Below are 21,763 nucleotides of genomic sequence, written 5' to 3' on the forward strand. Positions count from 1 at the left end.
CCTGAAGCTATCATTTATCAGTATCAATGTGAGAATACAGCTGCAAATTAATATTACACTTAGGACAACAATGGCTGCCAGGTCCGGTATTTTTTTTCTTACTTTCTTCATTAGACCTGGATGGATAATGAAAAACGATTCCTCTGCACTTATTATCTGAGGCAACTTTTCTCTCTCTCCAAAATGGGTTGAATAAGTTGTGCAATGAATATTCACCAATTATTAGCTCTGTAAACATTTGTGAATAATGGAAAGGGAAGGGGGGAGGGCTGGGGTGCCAATGAATAATGCATGTAGACATTATTGCAGAATGAGGTGAATAAATTGAGCAATAAATATTATTTCTCTTCTACCAGTTGTGCTTCAAGAGTGAAAGATGGCCCTTTATGGCATTAAACCACTTTGACTCGCAAAGAGAGACAGTAGGGGGACATCTATTCATGGACTCACAGAGACCTGAAGCACTCATAGATGACATCGCTGCCCCATTCAGAAAATGCATTTAGACTTGTTTTAAGGTCCTTTTGCTCAGCATAAATAAGCATTGTGCTCAGAGTTCACAGCTCATCTTTGGAGCACAATGGGCACAATATTTATATGCTTTCTTGACAAGCATTCAGGACAAAAAAAAATATGTTTCTTTTCTGAGAGTTATTTCTAGGCTTGGTCATGCCTGCTGCTGATGATTCTCCATGCCTGGACACTGCTGCCTGCAATTGAAATTTGGACCACATTCACAGTATACATTTGAAACAGTATGCTATCACTTCAGACAGTCATGGCTTCCCTCAAAGGATTCTGGGAGATGTAGTTTGCTGAGAGTAGTTAGGAGGCCCCTCCTTCCCTCACAGAGCTACAATTCATGGAGTTCCCTGTGCAGAAGGATTGAGCGTTAAACCACTCTGAGAACTGTAGCTGTGTAGGTGCAGCTGGAAGTGTCTCTTGCCTGAAGCTCTGGAAAATTATTGGCAGTCACTGTTGACAATACTGAGGTAGTTGGACCCAACGGTCTGACTCAGGGCTCATCCATGCTACCACTTGTTTTGTGCCTAGAAAGCATTGGTCTAAGCAGCTTCTGAATTGACCCACAGTTTCTAGGCATGGGTCCAAGCAGTTTCCCCCTTGCTCCACTCCTTTCCCATTGAAAGCCTGCTGCATCAGAACATAGTCAATCCGGAGAAAATCTGAATTGTTCCAATTGAGCACTAGAGAATGGTTTTGACTGGAGGGAAGCAGCGGGACTTGGAGATGTTTGGATGAGCTCTCAGTATTCGGGAGCTTCCTGTGTTCCAATAATAATAATAATAATAATAATAATAATAATAATAATAATAATAATTTATTATTTATACCCCGCCCATCTGGCTGAGTTTCCCCAGCCACTCTGGGCAGCTTCAAACAAAACACTAAAATACAATAACCTATTAAACATTAAAAGCTTCCCTAAATAGGGCTGCCTTCAGATGTCTTCTAAAAGTTTGATAGTTATTTTTCTCTTTGACATCTGGTGGGAGGGCGTTCCACAGGGAGGGCGCCACTACCGAGAGGGCCCTCTGCCTGGTTCCCTGTAACTTGGCTTCTCACAGTGAGGGAACCTCCAGAAGGCCCTCGGTGCTGGACCTCAGTGTCCGGGTAGAACGATGGGGGTGGAGAGGCTCCTTCGAGTATACTGGACCAAGGCCGTTTAGGGCTTTAAAGATTTCCTAAGTTCCTGATACACACCTCTGCCATGTATGCAGCCTTTTTCTTAGTAATATCATGTCCTGGGAGGCCTACTGCTCAATGCAGTACAATGAGCAGGACATTAAAGGCTAAAACTTAAGTAGAGGCATCCACTGTCATGCCAGATCATAGTTGAGCTGACCATCGTTTATGCTATACGTGATCGTGCATAAAGAATATGAGGGAGCATTGCTCAGTAATAATAATAATAATAATAATAATAATAATAATAATACTTTATTATTTATACCCTGGGTGCCATTATTTATTTTATTATGATTTTTTTAAATAATAACAACAACAACATTTGTATACCGCTATATTGTAAAAAATATTACAGCGGTTCACAGCAATGGCACCATGCAATAAAACCATTTAAAAGTCATTGAGTGAACAGTGCTATATTCTGTCTGTTCACACGAAACCTCTGGTATTAGCAGCCCTTCCATTAAGGAAGCATTTCCAGCAGCAGGGTTATGAAAACGTTTCTATCACATTTCGTATTTTCATTGTAGCCGAGCCTCCTGGCAGATTAGAAATCTAATTTAATATCCTGAGTCATTTCCCTCTAAATTCTAGGCAAGGCAACACTTCAGCTTGCAACACAAATATTAGCTTTGTCTCCTCCACAGGCGGGCTGAGGAAAATGTGTGGGCTGAGGTCAAATGTAAATGGTGATTCTTTTCACTCAGCTCACACATATCTCCGGAATAGGATAGACGCAGGGAGAGGGGTCCCCCATCATTCTGTTCTGCCCTCTGAAACCTGCCACTGGCTTCTTCTGCTTCATGATTCCTCTGAACGTTTGTTCACCCCCACAACCCTCCAGCCTTTGCTGAGCACCCTGCAGACTTAAGAGTCCGGCTGGAGCATTGTAAATTGCTCTTTTCAATTTAATGACTTTTTTGGGTTTCCCCCCATCTTTTTTTCATGGAAATGATTTATCATGGAAGGGTCTGAACAGAGCAGGAGTGCAGATGGTTCAGTTTGAAAAGCTTGCCCTCCGCTGCAGCACGGGGGCAGAACTGAATCTAATGGGCTAAAATGGGGGTGCTGGAGGAATTTGGTTTCTGAGAATTGCAGTGCAAACTGATCTGATCCATATCCTCCACCATTTCTCTGATGAAAATAAGGACATCCTAAGGAAAAGAGAAGGGATGCGGTGGTGCTGTGGGTTAAACCACAGAGCCTGGGGCTTGCCAATCAGAAGGTTGGCAGTTCGAATCCCCGCGATGGGGTGAGCTCCCGTTGCTCGGTCCCTGCTCCTGCCAACCTAGCAGTTCGAAAGCACGTCAAAATGCAAGTAGATAAATAGGTTCTGCTCCGGCAGGAAGGTAAACAGCGTTTCCATGCGCTGCTCTGCTTTGCCAGAAGCGGCTTAGTCATGCTGGCCACATGACCCGGAAGCTGTACACCGGCTCCCTTGGCCAATAAAGCGAGATGAGTGCCGCAACCCCTGCGACTGGACCTAATGGTCAGGGGTCCCTTTACCTTTACATTTAAGGGAAATAGGGACTTTCCAGGTTCAAATCAGAAACCAGGACAGCTTCTGTAAATCCAGGACTGTCCTTGGAAAATAGGGACACTTGGAGGGTACGTGATCCTTCCCCATTAGGAAGCAGAGTGGCAAACTAATTTGTGGATCAGCATAACTGGTGCTATCTCTTGCTTCCTGAAGAGACTGCAAGGTAGATTGTTGAGTCATAGGAATAAAAGAAGCAGCTTTATACTGAGTCAGACCATTGGTCCATCTAGCTAGTATTGCCTATCAGGGACCCAAGGATCTGGAGTTGGACCACAGCTCCCATCAACCCCAGCCAGCGTGGGTGAAGATATAAAGAATGTGCTAGCTCTGCAGCTGCCGACAAGAAACCAGTGTAGGGATGGAGGCTGATATATGGACCAGGAAATAATCTGGGTCAAATCTCACCCCACCATGAACTCGCTAAGTGGCCATAGACAATATGTGTGCGATGGTTCCGACCTATCTTGCCTCGTTTTTGTATAGATTATGGAGAAAATTCACGTAGCACGTCGTGAGCAGTTTTCACAAAGTGCTACATAAATAATAAGTTTTATTAACTTTGGAGGCAGGTCTTTCAACCGTATCGATCAAAACCTCCTTCTCACTGAACACTGAAAGACCACTGCATCACTACAAGTGACAACTTGTTTAAACCCCTTAATTGTTGGATGTTTGACAGCTTTTTTTTTAAATCATTTGTCAAGCCTCGATTGTCTTTTCTGGATCTCCTCATGATTAACTTACGAATTTCCTAATGGAGCGTTAATGTTCCCTATGTAATTCATTCTGAGGAGAGCCCATCTGTTCCAGGTACTTTGTGCTTTCTCAAATTTGCGCTGATGAATTCTAGCACTGCTTCTTTTCCTAGTAATTTTGTGGTTTATTAATTCTTCAGGAGGACCAGAGATTAGCAACTAATAGTCTCTCAATTATTAAAATCACTGTCTGTCTGTCTCCTACCCCCCACTTAACCATAATTCACCAGGACCTTCCCCCGCCCCCAGGGGAGGCAAGTTCTTTTGCTGCTTCCAGTCAACTCCATATTTTTTTTTTACTTTAGGTAGGAGGACAACAGCAGAATATGACAGAAGGTTCCAGATTCAATCTCTAGGTAGGGCTGAGATTGTCCCATGTCTGAAACCCTAGAGAAGTCCTGCCAATCAGGGTAGACATTACTGAGGCAGATAGACCAATGAGCTGAGCCAGTATAAAACAGCTTCCTACATCCCCTTTTTATTGGTCTTCCTGGTTCTCAACTTGCTCAGTTGCCTTTGATATTTGAACTCCTGTTCCCATCCGATTTATCTTACTTGACACTGTGACCTCATCACGCCTCTTCATTGCCTTCCCTTTCCCATTCCATGTTGAGTTTTAGCTGCTGCTTCTTACCCATAAATCTCCTGGCGATCTAGCTCTCTCTTCTCTCTTCTCTCACTTTCTCTGTATTCTCTTCCATGGGCACTTCAAGCTGCTAATATTGATCCACTCTTTAAATGGCCAGTTTCATTCACTTTTCCCCTCTAGCCTTCCTTCCTTCCTTGTTGCTCCTTATACTTGGAATTCTTTAAAACAGGCATAGGCAAACACAGTCCTGCAGATGTTTTGGGACTACAATTCCCATCATCCCTAGCTCACAGGACCAGTGGTCAGGCATGGTGGGAACTGTAGTCTCAAAACATCTGCAGGACTGTGTTTGCCTATGCCTGCTTTAAAATTAGGGTAGCCAATATAGTGCCCCTGAGATGCTCTTGGACCACAGCTCCCTTACTGGCTGGCTGGGGCTGGTGGGAATTGAGTCCTGGGGAGGGCATCATGTTAGAAACCTAAGCACTAAATATTCAGTTAGCTACTTCTCTTTCCTCTTTTAAGAAGCTTTGCACCTTCTTATTCTGATGTTCTTTTTCCTACTCATATCTGGTCTTCTTCCTTTCTTCCTCCTTGTACCTTTCAGTAGATGCCACCACGGTGAGTTTGCATTTTATTTTTTTATTTTTAAACACTTTTTTGTTAATGAACATGCCCATGAATTTTATTTTTTCCTTTAAAGGGCATTACAAAATATTTATGTGTATGATGTGTGCCTTTTTCTATATGCTAAAGCGAACTAAGAGAAACAAAGAGTCTGAAACAACATGTTTCCTCTTACACTGTTGTTGTTGTTGATGGTGGTGGTGGTGATGTTGTATGTCTTGAAATTAACTTGCAGGCATTCGGTTTTTTATATTTCAGTAACTGACTAAGGCCTCTCTGGAACATTTAGCAGAATCAGCAGGAGGGAAGTAAGCTGTTGCCTCACATTTTGGGGCCATATGGCTTGAATCAAGGGACTGCAGACACCTTTGTCACCTTCTGGGAATGTAGACCAGATTTGCTTATCAACCAGATTCATGCTTCAAACTCTTTGGCACGTTGTCATATTTGAAGTCAGCTCCCTTGAGGATTCCTCCTTGGCTCATTTTGTCTTGCATGACATGATGTGCATCCGAGCACCACGTGACCAGGACATGGTCACGTCCACAGCTGGTTCTCAGAATCTCTCTTTGCTTGTCAGTCGCCAAAGCAGCTTGTTGATACTTGGTCAACTGGCTTTCACAATGGGTTTTGACTCCAGTAGCTGCCATTAAACACACAAAACATAACCGGCTGTACTTTTGAATAAATAAGGTATACTATTCATTGTATCAGGGATGCGGGTGGCGCTGTGGGTTAAACCACAGAGCCTAGGATTTGCTGATCAGAAGGTCAGCGGTTCGAATCCCCATGATGGGATGAGCTCCCGTTGCTTGGTTCCTGCTCCTGCCCACCTAGCAGTTCGAAAGCACATCAAAGTACAAGTAGATAAATAGGTACCACTCTGGTGGGAAGGTAAACGGCATTTCTGTGCGCTGCTCTGGTTCACCAGAAGCGGCTTAGTCATGCTGGCCACATGACCCGGAAGCTGTACGCTGGCTCCCTCGGCCAATAAAGCGAGATGAGCGCCGCAAACCAGAGTCGGTCACGACTGGACCTAATGGTCAGGGGTCCCTTTACCTTTTCCTTTTTATTCATTGTATCAATTCGTAGATTGATTTCAACAGAAGTCTCATAAAGTTCAACAAAAAAAGCAGAAGACCCAGTGGATCAGTCCATTCTCTAGTCAGTTCATGTATAAGTATCTATTCCACCTGTCTGTTCACAGGGTCCAATAATCCACATGAAGAGTTGTTACATTTCCACAGAATCCTTTCACAGAGTCTCAGACAAGGATTTCTGGAATATTAGCCTTGTTTCGCAACCACTACTATGCTACAAGATCCACTATCCTGTAATATTACATATGAGCCTGTTCTACTGATGAAGCTTAGGATGGTGAAACATGACCTGCATGAACTGACTAGAGAATGAACTGATCCACTGGGTCTTCTGCTTTTTTCATTGAACTTTATGAGACGTCTGTTCAAATCTACAAATTGATACAATTTATTTATTTATTTATTTATTTATTTATTTATTCAAAAGTACAGCTGGTTACGTTTTGTGTGTTTACTGAGTGTGTTCCATGTATCCAGTAGCTGCCAAACAGCCCCACATATAATGTGTAATAGAACCTAGAGGTTGCCAGAGCATAGACGATAGAAGTTAGGCTATCCCTGTCCAGATAGGAGCACAGCTGAGCCACTGGCAGATTCTGATGGAAGGCACTCTGCACCACTGAAGCTATCAGAATCTCAAGCAACATCAATGAAACCAGGTGAGCATTTCTGCCCCACCAAACTACTGGCAACGAGACAAACCTCCTGGAGCAGGAAGGGGATGTATATACAAACAGTATCGGAGTTAGTTTAACTGAGGTTTTAGAACCGCTAATTAAGTGACATAATACATTTTATTTTTGAAATAATGGATCTCGTCTGCAATGTCAAACACAGATTGCCTTCCTTTCACTCTGGTTAAACAGATCTCTCGGTGAATGACAGCTGTGTAACATAATACACATTTCCCCCCTCCAAAATGCATTGCGCCTTTATCCTGAAAAGATGAATAGTCTATCCCATTTCCGTGTTGGTGAATTCCATGTAGGAATCAGAATTAGGAAAGGGGCTGAAAATAAAATTGCCAATATGATAGTGCTTTTCATAAGACCCTAATACAACCCTATGGTGCAGCCACACGTAGAAAACTGTGTGCAGTAGTGTTTGCCGTGCCACAAAAAGCATATTGTAGAGCTGGAAACATTACTGAGAAAGGCAAACAAAACAGTCAAGGGGCTGGGGCAACTGCTCCCCTGGCTGCTGCATTCTATGTTACATTTAGGTTCCCCTCTCATTTTTTGTTCAGAATCCAGCAGCCAGAGTTTTGACTGGCATCTGTCAGAGACAGGCAGAACACCGGTGCGTGTACACTGGGAAAGAGGGGCTGGAGTCTGACATGGGAGAGGGGGGCAGTGATCTGTGGGGAACCGTACCAGCCAGCAGGCAAGTATCGGAGGCCGGGGAAATGTCAGAACTGGAAGGGCAGAGCACAGCATGGGTCAGAAGAAGAGGAGGAAGAGGCAGGTCAAACAAGTGAAGAACAAGGTTCTTCCCCACCCTCTCCTGCACCACTTTCTCCCAGAACCAGAAGGGGATTGAAGAGGGAAAAGCAGAGGAAGCTTTCACATAAGTGTAGTCCTCAGCTGTGTGTGTACAGCCCATCGAGGGGAAAGCCCATGAAATCTTGACTAAATAAATATCATCTTGATATGTCACTTGTGCTGAAATTCTGTATGTCTAGTATGAAAACTCTTAAAGGCTTCCAGCTTGATTCGCGAGGGCTTTCATCAACTCTTGATGTAATCATTACCACTTTGATACAGTGGTGCCTCGCAAGACGAAATTAATTCGTTCCGCAAGTTTTTTCTTCTTGCGAGTTTTTCATCTTGCGAAGCACGGTTTCCCATAGGAATGCATTGAAAATCAATCAATGCGTTCCTATGGAGACCATCCGGGGACAGAGGGGAAGCGCCGCGCGCCTTCCCCTCTGTCCCCGGACCTGTTTAAAGCAAGGGGAGGGGCGCACGCCCCTTCCCCTCTGTCCCCTCTTTTGAAGCAAGGGGCGGAGGGGAGAAGATCACTTCTCCCCGTTGCCGCCCCTTGGTTCAAAAGGGGTCTGGGGACAGAGGGGAAGGCGCGCGGCGCTTCCCCTCTGTCCCCGGAGAATCCGGGGCTGGCAACGGGGAGAAGCGATCTTCTCCCCGCCGCCCCTTGCTTCAAAAGAGGTCCGGGGGCAGCGGGGAAGACGCGCTGCGCTTCCCAGCTATCCCCGGAGCTTGCTGGGCAAGCTTCGTTTTGTGAAGCAAGCCCATAGGGAGATGCGTCTTGCGAAGCGGCTAAGAAAACGAAAAACTCCTTCGTCTAGCGAGTTTTTCGTCTTCCGAGGCATTCGTCTTGCGGGGCACCACTGTATAAGGAAGAGTTTCACTATGATTTATTTAGGTTGCTCATGGAACTAAGTCTTCCCGGAAGTCTTCAGCATTCCTCAGAATGTACAAATGGTTCTGGTGCTCATGGCAGCACTTGCCATGTTTTTGAAGCAATTTGATGCCACAGTTTAAGAAGTTACAGGTGGGTAGCCGTGTTGGTCTGCAGTAGTCGAAAGAAAATAAAAAAAATCATTCCAGTAGCACCTTAGAGACCAGGTTCTTGGTATGAGCTGTATCTAAAGAAGTGTGCATGCACACGAAAGCTCATACCAAGAACAAACTTAGTTGGTCTCTAAGGTGCTACTGGAAGGAATTTTTTTTTATTTTGTTTCAATTTAAGAAGGATATTGTCAAGCTGGAACATGCACAGAGGAGGGCAACCAAGTCAATCAAGGGTCTGGAAACCAAGCCTTATGAGGAACGGTTGAAGGAGCTGAGTATGTTTAGCATGGAAAAGAAGAGACTGAGAGGAGATATGATGGCCATCTTCAAATATCTCAAGGGCTGCCACATGGAGGATGGAACAAGCTTGTTTTCTCCTGCTCTGGAGGGTAGGATTCGAACAAATGGCTTCAAGTTACAAGAGGGGAGATTCCGGCTAGACGTCAGGAAGAACTTTCCGACATTAAGAACTGTTGGACAGTGGAACAGACTTCCTTGGAAAGCAGACTCTCTTTTACTGGAGTTTTTAAAGCAGAGGTTAAATAGTTAAAAGAAAAATTCACTCATGCTGAATTGATGTTTATTCTCTGGCTACAATATTTTTCCAGTGCCAGCTTCTTCAAGATGCGAGCAGATGTATAGGATCTTGCAGTCAAATCCACAAGCTTTTGCTTAAGTAAGCACAATACCGTAGGATTCCCGTGTTGCTCATTCAGTGAGGATAGCATGCCAACACCTTTCATTTTTTTGACGAAGGAAGGGAGAAAAGGCCTTCAAAATCAATGATAATGACTGGCACAAATTGTTTAAGTCTTTCTTTGTAAGAATAAAGTATGCATGTTTTGAATACTATGAAATCAAAACACTCAGCTATTTCAAATTATTTTGCATATATTAAAAGCAGAGATCTCACAATAATGAAAAGACGCCACAAGGTGCCAAAGAGACATTATGTTTATCATTTCAGAAATGAATGCATGTTATCCAATTTTCCGAAAATAAAAAATGTCCTGTTGCTGTCTTTTAAAAAAGAAAAAAGGATGATGTAATTAATGAGCTTTGCAATATCTGTGGTCTGCCAGATCCTTTTCAAATAGTCAACAATTGTAAGCACCCTATTGTCCTTAAATTTTGCTGCTTTCAGCACATAATAGGTTTGTAACATATTCCATGGTGTGGTTCAGCAATACCCTTAAAATAATTTAACAGGAAGATGACTGGATCCCATCATGATTCATTTTCTAACACTTCTGTAATTAATTTGATATTTTTACACCAGTAAGATGTATCTTCCCACAGTACCATCACATATACCAAAAATTTAGTGGTTCCTTCTTGGCTTCTGCAGCAATTTCACTTATGGTGTTACATACATGCCTGTACAACCCCCCTTTTCCTCCAATTTTTGTAAGTCTCCTTGCTCGTGTGTTGCGACAACTGATGTGCAGAGGCATACTGCCTCTGACAGCCAACAAAGAACATAGTGATCATGGCCAGTAGCCATTGAGCTTGTCTAATCTTCTAAAGTCATCCAAATTGGTGACCATCCATGATGCATCCAAGACCAGCTAACTGATGGTTGTAGGTGGCCAACTTCACTAGTATGGATGAAACAGAGAGAATGGCGACCATATAACAGATGGGCACTTTCAGGTGCAGAGGATCCAACCACCACGGCAGGTTGCCAGGAATGGATAAGACAAGGAAAAGTTCTTACCAACTGCTTTTTATTCAATATTCACAGAGAGAGGCTTGGAAATGTAGCCTCTTAGAATAATGGTGTTGCTCTAAATGAGTCTCCACCCCCTCCCTCTCTCCCTTCATGCATCATTACTGTGCTGGGCCCGGGGATTAACCCAAGCAATGCGGTCCAGGTCCAGTCCCGAATCCAAGGATTCCACGAGGAGTCAGTCTGACAGGGCCAAGGCAGGAAACCAGGCTAGGTCAGGCACAGGGTCTCAGGCAGGTTCTAGCAAACAGCAGTGTTGCTCCCGCAACCTGGGGCGGGGTCTGACAGCCTTTTATCTTTGTCGGGGTAACGACCGGTCCTAATCCCCCAGTGACTCACCTCCCTGTCTCGCCCAAAGGTGATCACTTCTCCTGCAAGTACTCAGGTCTCTTCTTCTCTCAGACCTCAGTCTCTGCAGCTTGGGATATGTCGGTGGGTTACTAGACCCAGAGGCCGCCTCAGCCTCTCCTGACCCAACTGGTAGTGGAGCAGCCGTAAGTGATGGCCCAGCTGAAGGCAACGAGGTAATCCCTGCATCTGGAGCCAGGGCAAGTTCAGGCCCCTGACTCGGCCCAGCTGGTGCTTGTTGCAGGGGAACCTGTGCAGACTGGGGCTCTTCAGAATCAGGCTCCAGACTTGGTTCAGATGCCACCTGAGGCAAAGGATCCAATGCGGACTGAGACTCCTCTGGTTCCGAGCCCGAGCCCGAGTCCCAGGCCATCTCAATTACTATGGGTGCTGAGAAGTGCCCTCTGTCTTTGAACTCTTTGCTCTCCTACTTTCAAGGCTCGCCGGTTTCTGGGAGGGGTGGGTCTGGGATGCTTTCTAAAGACACTGTGTCCATCAGCTGTTGCCTCTTTGGTGCTTCTTCCTCCTCCTCTCTCATTATTTCCCACCTTTTCCCCTCATCCGCCTCTGAGCTGTGATCTCCCTCAAACCCCTGTTGTAATTCTGAACTGTCTCCTTCTTCTCTGGAAGGGTTAAGCTGGGGAAGCGGTCTCCACCATTCTTCCGCTGCCCAGTCCCCGACAGGCACGGATACGGTGGAGGAGGGGGGGGGAACCATTTATGTAAGGTGAAACTAACAGTCAAAAGGACACATCCTGAGAACGGAGGAGTGTGCGATTTGAAAAACCAAAAGAAAACAGTCCCAAAATGTCAGAGCTCTTCTGCTGCTAAAGCTATCAGAATCATTTCTATCCACTGGCCATTGCTGAGTCTGCATATACTGGAACATAAACGCTTAAACAATAGTGTTAACACCTGTTGGCTCATTCTCAGAGTCTAGGTTCTTGGCCTGTCTGGTTTGCATCCTCCCAGGTTTCCCCTGCCATGAAAGGACACAGAGGTAGACAGGCCTATGGACCAAGACTTCAGATGGCACAGATAATCTCCATTAGTTCATTCGGGGGACTCATCTAGAAGATCAAAGATAAGTGAATATTGGCTCTTCCTTAACAAAATGAAATGTCCCAAGATACCACAGTATTCCAGCTTTCCAAGTTACACAACCTTGTGCATGATTCATAAAGTAAGAACATGTGTAGCACGTGCTCACCTGGGGCTAACTTGAGAATCACAAGGAAGGCAGATTGTAGATTAGGTGATCTTGCGTCGACAAAAAAATGACCTCTTTGTAAAGATCTGCAGATATATCAAAATGAAAAAAGAAGGAAACATTATCCACCGAGATTAACAATAAAAACACATGAATCCTGACCTAAGCTTATAGGTAAATATAAGCCGTCCAAATGTATATCTAAACAAGATTGATGATGCTTCAGATGTGGAAAGTGCAGTGAGATATTCAGCCCACTGAGCAGCGGGTGGTGGTTGTTTATCCCTTCCATGCATGGTATATTTCTTTTTGCAATCCTGCAGGTTCTCAGGATCCACGTTTGCCATCCATCTGTTAATTCCTACACCACAGGAATAGAATTCAATTGTGCACGAGCATCTGCAAATATCAAGGATTGTTCCAAATCAAGGTTAATACAATGAATAATTTCCAATCAGAAAAAAAGACACTATAGGACGTGTCCATGTCAGGTCTCCATCATTATGTTATTTTGATGTTCCATAAGCTTTACTTCATCCTGCATTCTGAAATACATTTAGGATATTTTTCTGGGTGGAGGCTTACAATCAAAAGCAACAAAGGGGCCAAGCCTGGACCTTCTGCGTGCAATGTATGTGACTCACCACTGAGTAACCATCTTTCTCAGGAAATGAAAACTCTGGTAAGATGTACATGCACAGCATTCAGTACAAAATTCAGACAATAGAGAATCCCTGTTGTATTAGTTCCCTGTTGTATTAGGCTTCCTTAGGCTATCCATGGCATATACCATGTTTCAGACGGTTGTTAAATATTGAGGGATATGCAGCATTGCTGATTCTGGAGCCAAAATACTTTTTTTACTTATTGAGAGAAATGGTTATGATGACTACTACCAAGGCTGCAATTCAAAGAATCCTTACATCCTTAAGTAAGTCCCACTGAACTCAGTGAGGTTTACTTTCAAGTAAGCATTTATAGGGATCAAACTGCAAAACTCCCAGCACCTCTTGTTATCCGTACTCCTGCCGGTGCAAGGTCTTTCTCCCAGGAGACCACAGCACAATAGCCTTCAGCTAAGAGAATTTTTATTCCCTCAGAAGCAAGATTTAATGTTCTCTCATGTTCTGCTAAGTCTCCTAAGTGGGCATCACTCTTGCACTTTTAATCCTTGGCGACAGACTACTTGAAGCAGACAGAAATAGGCCCAGCAAAGCATGGGAAAGAGGAAGGAGAAGAGGCCTGGATACCAGAGTAGGTCCCAAAGCAGTTGTAACTGGGGATGAGAGAGACATTTGGTTCAGTTCATACCTAATGGTGAAGCTGCTTCATTCAGACTTTCCAAAACAATACTCAAGCCTACGGCCATCCTTCAAAATTCGCACTTCATTGAATTTTGCAATGCAGGTTGTTCGCCAAGCATTCTGTACAAAAAGGCATGTACTAGAGTAAAGTATCTGGGGGGCGGGGAATACATATATTGGTGAAAGGGATGTTAGAAAATTCATTATATTCAGGGAAGCTGCTTGGAGAATTGTTTCTGATAGGAAAAAATGCATTCAGAATGCGCAATAAAATGATAATGTTTGTGAGGGCTTTTTTTTGCATGTGAAATTATCATCATCATCATCACTTTTAATTTCTTTACTGTCTTTCTATCTTACAATACCCAAGGCCGTTTACAAGCTGAACAAACAGAGAATGTACACCTTATAACAATCTGAAGTGATACAAAAATGTGATAATAAAACATCACTTTAAAATAAGCAACCTACATCAAATAAAGTAACATTCAACAATCATTAGAATACTATAGAATGATATTAAAAATCAGCATATAAAAATTAAACAGAAATCCACTCTTAACAATTACAATAAATAATTTCTAAACTATAATCAATCAAACAATGGCAAGCCACAGTGCATAAAATAATACAAATTGAGAAGCAGAGGCTGAAGGGTGGGGTAAGGCAGGTGGAAGAAGGCCTTGCCTGATGAAATTTCTCCCCTCTGAAATGTGCAGAACTGAACCTAAGATTGCAAAATGAGAAGCTGAGAGCAAAATTGACAGATTCACCCATCTCTAGTTGTCACCAGAGGTATTTGAGAGCCAGTATTTTTCTTCAGAATTTCCATGATCCTCTAGACAGATGTGTGCAGGACTGAAGACCCAGTAGGTTCAGGAAGAGAGAACTGTGGAACTTCTTAGGAAGACACATTCACCTTTATCCCTGAAGCAGTGTATTGAAATCTCACGCCATCGAAGGCCCACTTCCCCTCTGTCGTTGTGGAACTAAATCATAATCAATGCCAGTACCCCAGCTGGCAAGATTGCTGTCTCGGGGTCAGGAGATTAATGAAATCAATTGAATTTAAGTAAGTGAAAGAGTGAAAATGAATTAAATACATTGTCCAATTCGAGAAGCTGTAATGAGCTTTCATTCATCAGCATGGCAGAGCTTTTATATTATTATTTAATTGTACAGTTTGCGAACCCTTTGAGCTTCATAAGGAACTCTAATGGCTTTTAACTGTCTTTGTTAAGGTAGACTCAGATCATAGAATCGTTGGAAGGGATCCTGAGCATCAGCTATTCCAATGCCCTGCAGTGTAGGAATATGCCTCTATCCCATACAGCAGGCATCCCCAACCTGCAGACCTCCAGATGTTTTGGCCTACAACTCCCATGAACCCTAGCTAACAGGACCAGTGGTCAGGGATGATGGGAATTGTAGTCCAAAACATCTGGAGGGCCGAAGGTTGGGGATGCCTACCATACAGGGATCAAACTTGCCACCTTGGCATTAACAGAACCATGCTCTAACCACCTGTGCTATCCACCTGGAAGTGGGTGGACGGCACCAGCCATGCTCCATCTGTGAGAGCCTCTTCACATTTACAGCAGGTCCAGCTTTTGCCACTGGGCTTGTGGATGGGCTCCATTTATGTGGAGGCGACATTCGTGAAAGCCGTTACCTCCACATGGTGACTGTATGCATGGTTGCTATGACTTGTGCGATTATGAGGGAGGGCTGTAGCTCAGCAGGAGAGCATCTCCTTTCCATCCAGAAGGTCCCTGGTACAATCCCTGGTCTCTCTGCATGAAATTACGGAAAACTGTTGCCAGTCAGTGTAGACAATACTGAGTTAGATGGCTCAACGGTCTGACTCAGTTATGTGGCAAAATCATCTCATGAAAGGACCTGAGCATGATGCAATTATGGATTCTTACATCATTGTTTTCCTTTTTCTTTCTTCCTTTTTTCAAGAATTTGGTAACTGGCAGTTTTACCATGTGGTGCCTTTGATAAGGCCATTTTATCATGCAAATCGTAAGAGTGTTTTGGGTTTTATCAGAAATTAAAGCAGGGGAAGGGGACACTAATTTTTTTCTAAGTTACAACTTTGATATGATCATGATATTGAGGTTTACGGGAGTTTTCTGAATTATACATTTATCTGCAATTTAATTAAATATTTTAGTTTGCAGTGTGGAATTTCTTCGACATAGCTTATTAATTTGGACGTTGTCTTTTTACAGCATGTAATTTTGTAATCATGCAATTTTTAGAGTGTGTGATTTTGCATTTTTTAAAATAGCTCTCCCTGATTAAGAGGGGTTTCTCCCTCCCAAAAAAACACACACGCATCTGAACCAATTACCTATGTAGCTACCCTTTTTATGTTCAAACAGTGGAAGGACATTTATATTTCAGGAACCCTCTCCAAATGCACCCAGTCAAAGAAATATAAAGTAGCAAAATCACAATAGATCTGTTCATCACACTTGTTACGTGTTAAGAATGCCAGTTAGCTCTGCGGCAAATTGAAAGAAAAACCATGACCTATCACACCTCTCTCTCACTTAGGGTGTAAATCAGCAGTAGACAGCATTGGACTCCAACTCTCATCCACCCCAGCCAGCATGGCCAATGAATGGCCAGGGATGCTGAGAGTGGTAGCCAAACAAATGTTTGGAGGCCACCATATTGGCTGTCCCTGGCATCCCGGATTGTCACTCACCCATGAAACAGGTTCCACTGACCAGCTTTCAACCTGCAAAACAAATCACTTCTCGGTCCCTGCTCCTGCCAGCCTAGCAGTTCGAAAGCACACCAGTGCCAGTAGATAAATAGGTACCACTCCGGCGGGAAGGTAAACTGTGTTTCCGTGTGCTTCTCTGGTTCACCAGAAGCAGCTTAGTCATGCTGGCCACATGACCTGGAAGCTGTACGCCGGCTCCCTCGGCCAATAAAGCAAGATGAGCGCCACAACCCCAGAGTCGGCCATGACTGGACCTAATGGTCAGGGGTCCCTTTACCCTTTACCTTTATCTCTGGTTAAGAACTTAATTTGTTCCGGAGGTCCGTTCTTAACCTGAAACTGTTCTTAACCTGAGGTACCACTTTAGCTAATGGGGCCTCCCGCTGCCGCCGCACAATTTCTGTTCTCATCCTGAAGCAAAGTTCTTAACCCGAGGTACTGTTTCTGGGTTAGCGGAGTCTGTAACCTAAAGCGTCTGTAACCTGAAGCATCTGTAACCCGAGGTACCACTGTATTACAGAAAAATGCTTCTAGTGGGAGATACAAATGCCTTCTCTTCATCCACTTTAAATTTGCCATCCTCTGGATAAATGAGCCCCTATCAAATCCATGGAGTCTGTCTGTTTGCTAGCAAAATTCTTTCCCTATACCGTCAAGTCCAAGGACTCGTGCAAAGGCGGCAAACCCAGTTTTATGAAAAAGTACCTGTTTGGATATTTACGCCGACGGTATTCTCCCATCTCCTTTGCCTTCCCAAGCAGGAGCAGTTCCTCCTGTTGATTGGCTTAAATATTCTCTTTTATGTTATCATCCCATTACTCATAATTATACCCTTCTGGAGCAATTAATATTCTTCATCTCCTTCCCTGGTTATTATGTTCTTTAATGACTTGTTCCCCACTCAGCTCCCACCCTCCTAGGGGTCATTTGCGCTTTGTTTTAGCTCTTCCACTCATCCCTCATTAGTCGAAATTTAATTGTATATTATTTTGCTATAAAGTCCGTCCAATTTTTCAGAATCTTCCTAGTATGGAGTTGAAAGCTCTCTCCCCCCACCTCATATCCTCGGCAGCTGTCTCACTGCCGCTTCTCTAGATCAAAGGGAGAGAAGCTACTCATTCACAACGGTCCAGAAGAAGAGAAGAAATGCCATGCCAGGTCAAGCTTAGAGTCCCAGTGGCAAAGCCATCTTCCTTTGACAGAGCCAGAGGAAGCCAGCATGAAACAATAACGTTATAAGTGATCCATCCCTTGTCATTCACTCCCAGCCTCTAGAAATGATGGAATTGGGAGTGGGAGGGAATGATAAAAATATCCTCTCACTGAATCCATAGCCATAGTAATGGAGGGGATTTAATATGATTGGTGTGGGTGTGTTGGAAGAGAAGCTGTAGATTGCGTCCGTCTTGCATCCAGAACATCTCAGGTTCAATTCATGGCGTCTGGCTGGGAATCTCCACAGGCTAAAACCCTAGAGAACAGCTTTTAGCCAGTGCAGACAGTACTCAGTTGGATGGGCCAAGCTCTCCTTAAACCCCTATGTGTTTGTGTTAGAGAGAGGAGTATCCCATAGGATCCTAAAATAAGTCAGCTTAAGGAAATTCTCAGGAGGAAAGTTTCCTGTTCAGTGTGATACTATAAGCATATAGGGACATGGGTGGCGCTGTGATCTAATCCACTGAGCCTGTTGGGCTTGCCGATCAGAAGGTCAGTGGTTCAGGAAGACACAAGATTTGCCCACCTTGGAAGAATGGCAGATGCAAGTGATTGACTATATGAAACTAGCAGAAATGACTGGCAGAATCCGAGACCGGGGAGAAGAATCGGTGAAAGAGGACTGGAAGAAATTTAAAGAATATCTTCAAAAACATTGTAAAATGTTTGAATGTTAAAATGATGTGAGATACAAAAATAATAGGGCACTAGGGGTTTGGTAAAAAGAAATATGCAAAAATGATGTGGAAAAGAAGGGGCAAGACCAGAGTACTATTATGTTGTGTTTAAACAAATGATATAAAGGACTAAGCTAAATTACAAAGAACTTGTGATAAAACTTTCTTTTCTTTTCTTTTTCTTAAAAGAGAAGGAAAATAAATGCATAATAGGTTGAAATGTACAATATTGAATAAGATTGGAAAGAGGGTAAGAAACTGCTAAAATTGATTTGTGTAAAGGGGAATGCAGAAAAAGGAGATGTGAGGAAGTCAGGAAAGAGGGTTATAAAACTAGTAAGTATACAATATTTTTTTCTTTTTTGCTTTTGTTGTTTTGTTGTGTTGTTTTTGATTGTTAATTTTGATGTATTGTTTTGATTTGGATTTGTTCTGAAAAACCTTAATAAATATTTCTTAAAAAAAAAAAAACAGAAGGTCAGTGGTTCGAATCCCTGTGATGGGATGAGCTCCCGTTGCTCTTTCCCAGCTCCTGCCAACCTAGCAGTTCAAATGCACGCCAGTGCAAGTAGATAAATAGGTATCGCTGCGGCGGGAAGGTAAATGGTGTTTCCGTGCACTCTGGTTTCTGTCACGGTGTCCCGTTGCATTTAATCATGCTGGCCATATAACCCGGAAAGCTGTCTGTGGACAAACACTGGCTCCCTCAGCCTGAAAGCGAGATGAGTGCCACAACCCCATAGTCGCCTTTGACTGGACTTAACCATCCAGGGATCCTTTAGCTTTTCCTTTTATCTTATAAGCATATAAAATCCTTATAAGAGTAGGACCAGTTTACTTGCAAGCTCGCAATGGAGGAATCAGAGATAAACTCTCCTCATTCAGTAAAGCATGAGACTCTTAGTCTTTGAGTCATCGGTTGGACTCATTGGTCATTGAACGGTTGGGCTGCAATGTTGGGGTCCCTTCCAACTGTACACTTCTGTGATTCTATGGGCATAGGAAGCTGCCTTATAGTGAGCGTTGATCCATCTACCTCAGTACAGTGGTACCTTGGGTTACATACGCTTCAGGTTACAGACTCCGCTAACCCAGAAATAATACCTCGGGTTAAGAACTTTGCTTCAGGATGAGAACAGAAATCGTGCTCCAGCTGCACGGCGGCAGTGGGAGGCTCCATTAGCTAAAGTGGTGCTTCAGGTTAAGAACAGTTTCAGGTTAAGAACGGACCTCCAGAACGAATTAAGTACTTAGCCCGAGGTACCACTGTATTGTCTACACTGACTGGAAGCCACTCTGCAGGATTTCATACAAGGATTCACTCCCAGCCCCACCCAGAGATGCTGGAGGCTGAACCACTTAGAGTTTAAAGACTTTAACATCTTTATGTCAGCCTGACTTAGGATCCAAGCCATTCTCTGTCTGTCTGTCTCTCCCTCTGTCTGCTTATTTGATATATGTATGCATTGTGCCTTCAATCATAAAAGTTCCCAGGGCAGCTTACAAGCATGAAAATGAATGGAATACAATATGAAGACCATCAGTTGAACAGCAAAAGGCTTAAAAATGGCTGAATAATTTACAAGGTCTGGGAGAACCACTTGGAGGGTATTGCTTTAGCCTGGCAAATAGAAATGGCACAGCTCTCACCTGTGGGAATATGAGAGAGGGAATTTCCCCCCTTTCTTTTTTAGTTTTTTGCTAAGCTGTGAAGGGGTAGCACTACAGGAAGGAATAGGGGACAAATACAAGCCTTTCTTTCCATGTTATTGGGCAGGCTGACTATATGTGAAATAAATCGGTATGCTTGCCCTTGATTATCTTGTTGGACAATGGGAGCATTTATTATTATTATTATTATTATTATTATTATTATTATTATTATTATTATTATAGCTAGCCGGAGCTTCTGGTGTGATTTTCACTGGGACAATGTTGAAGGAGGAAAGGATTATATAGTGGTAATTTTTGAAGTTCAGGATCTTCCTGTGACTGGCAAGTGTGTGCAGCTGTAACCCCAGGCAGTTGTGTTCACAAACACACACACACCAAAGAACAGCAGTGTGTTGCACAATACCCTATTTATGAGGATCAGCATGACTGCAGTCCAGAGCAGTTTCCTGGAAGTAAGCTCCATTGATCTCAGTGATGTTTCCTTCTAAATGCATAGATTCTACTTGTAAATCACATTGAGCCATAACAAAAGACACTCATCCAGCTGAAATGGAATCTTGGGGGGCAGGATGCAGACAGTGCTGCAAATAAGTAGCTAATTATTAAAATCCTAGTGTGAAGTACGTATCTCATTAAAGAAAAGGAAAGAAGTATCCAGCCTCTGCTTGGTTGCTTTCCATATTTTTCTTACCTCCTTTATGGCATTTTGTCACAAGCAAACTTGAAAGTCTGACCACTGGCCTGATCCAGTGGTGCTATTATTCTATTCTCCTCTCACCAGCCCTAGATGCCTGTTGGCAGTCTGGGGCTAGTCACACACCTCATTCCTTGGGCAAAACCAGTGAGACCTGAGACAAGAGTTCATTTTGCCAATTTGAAGGTTCCTGTGTGGAACAGGCACTTCAAGGAAAGCAAACAAACATTTCAGTAAGATAACTGAGATTTCTCAGGGGCGGTTTCCTACATCTTTTAAACAGCCAAACAACTGCTTTTTCCACTCTGTCTCCACTCACATGATGCCTGATTGGACACTTACTTACTGCTTTGTTGTTGTTGTTTAGTTGTTAAGTTGTGTCCGACTCTTCGTGACCCCATGGACCAGAGCATGCCAGGCACTCCTGTCTTCCACTGCCTCCCACAGTTTGGTCAAACTCATGCTGGTAGCTTCGAGAACACTGTCCAACCATCTCGTCCTCTGTCGTCCCCTTCTCCTTGTGCCCTCCATCTTTCCCAACACCAGGGTCTTTTCCAGGGAGTCTTCTCTTCTCATGAGGTGCCCAAAGTATTGGAATGTCAGCTTCAGGATCTGTCCTTCCAGTGAGCACTCAGGACTGATTTCCTTCAGAATGGATAGGTTGTATCTTCTTGCAGTCCATGGGACTCTCAAGAATCTCCTCCATCACCATAATTCAAAAGCATCTATTCTTCAGCAATCAGCCTTCTTTGTGATCCAGCTCTCACTTCCATACATCACTACTGGGAAAACCATAGCTTTAACTATACGGACCTTTGCCAGCAAGATGTCTCTGCTTTTTAAGATGCTGTCATTGCTTTTCTCCCAAGAAGCAGGCGTCTTTTAATTTCGTGACTGCTGTCACCATCTGCAGTGATCATGGAGCCCAAGAAAGTAAAATCTCTCACTGCCTCCATTTCTTCTTCTATTTGCCAGGAGGTGATGGAACCAGTGGCCATGATCTTCGTTTTTTTGATGTTGAGCTTCAGACATACTGCTAGGGATGGGGAAATCTGTCAGTTTCGGTTTCTTCCCATTTCTCATTTTTTTCCAGCCTGAAGCCCAGTTCTCCACATTTCCATATCAGTTTGTGGTTCTTTAAGTCATCATGAAAAGTCACCAGCATTTGAGTGTGAATTTCTCCTAATAGTCCCATTTATGCAAAGTGATTTCCTCTAATAAAATGTATGTTGTTTATGCTAATATACGCACTTATATGCATACTTTACGCTAGTTATGTGCATTTTGTACATATTACTGCATTGCAAAAATAGAGAGGTGTGA

Source organism: Podarcis cretensis, assembly GCF_951804945.1.
Source record: "Podarcis cretensis genome assembly, chromosome: 4".
In the NCBI taxonomy this organism is placed as follows: Eukaryota; Metazoa; Chordata; class Lepidosauria; order Squamata; family Lacertidae; genus Podarcis; species Podarcis cretensis.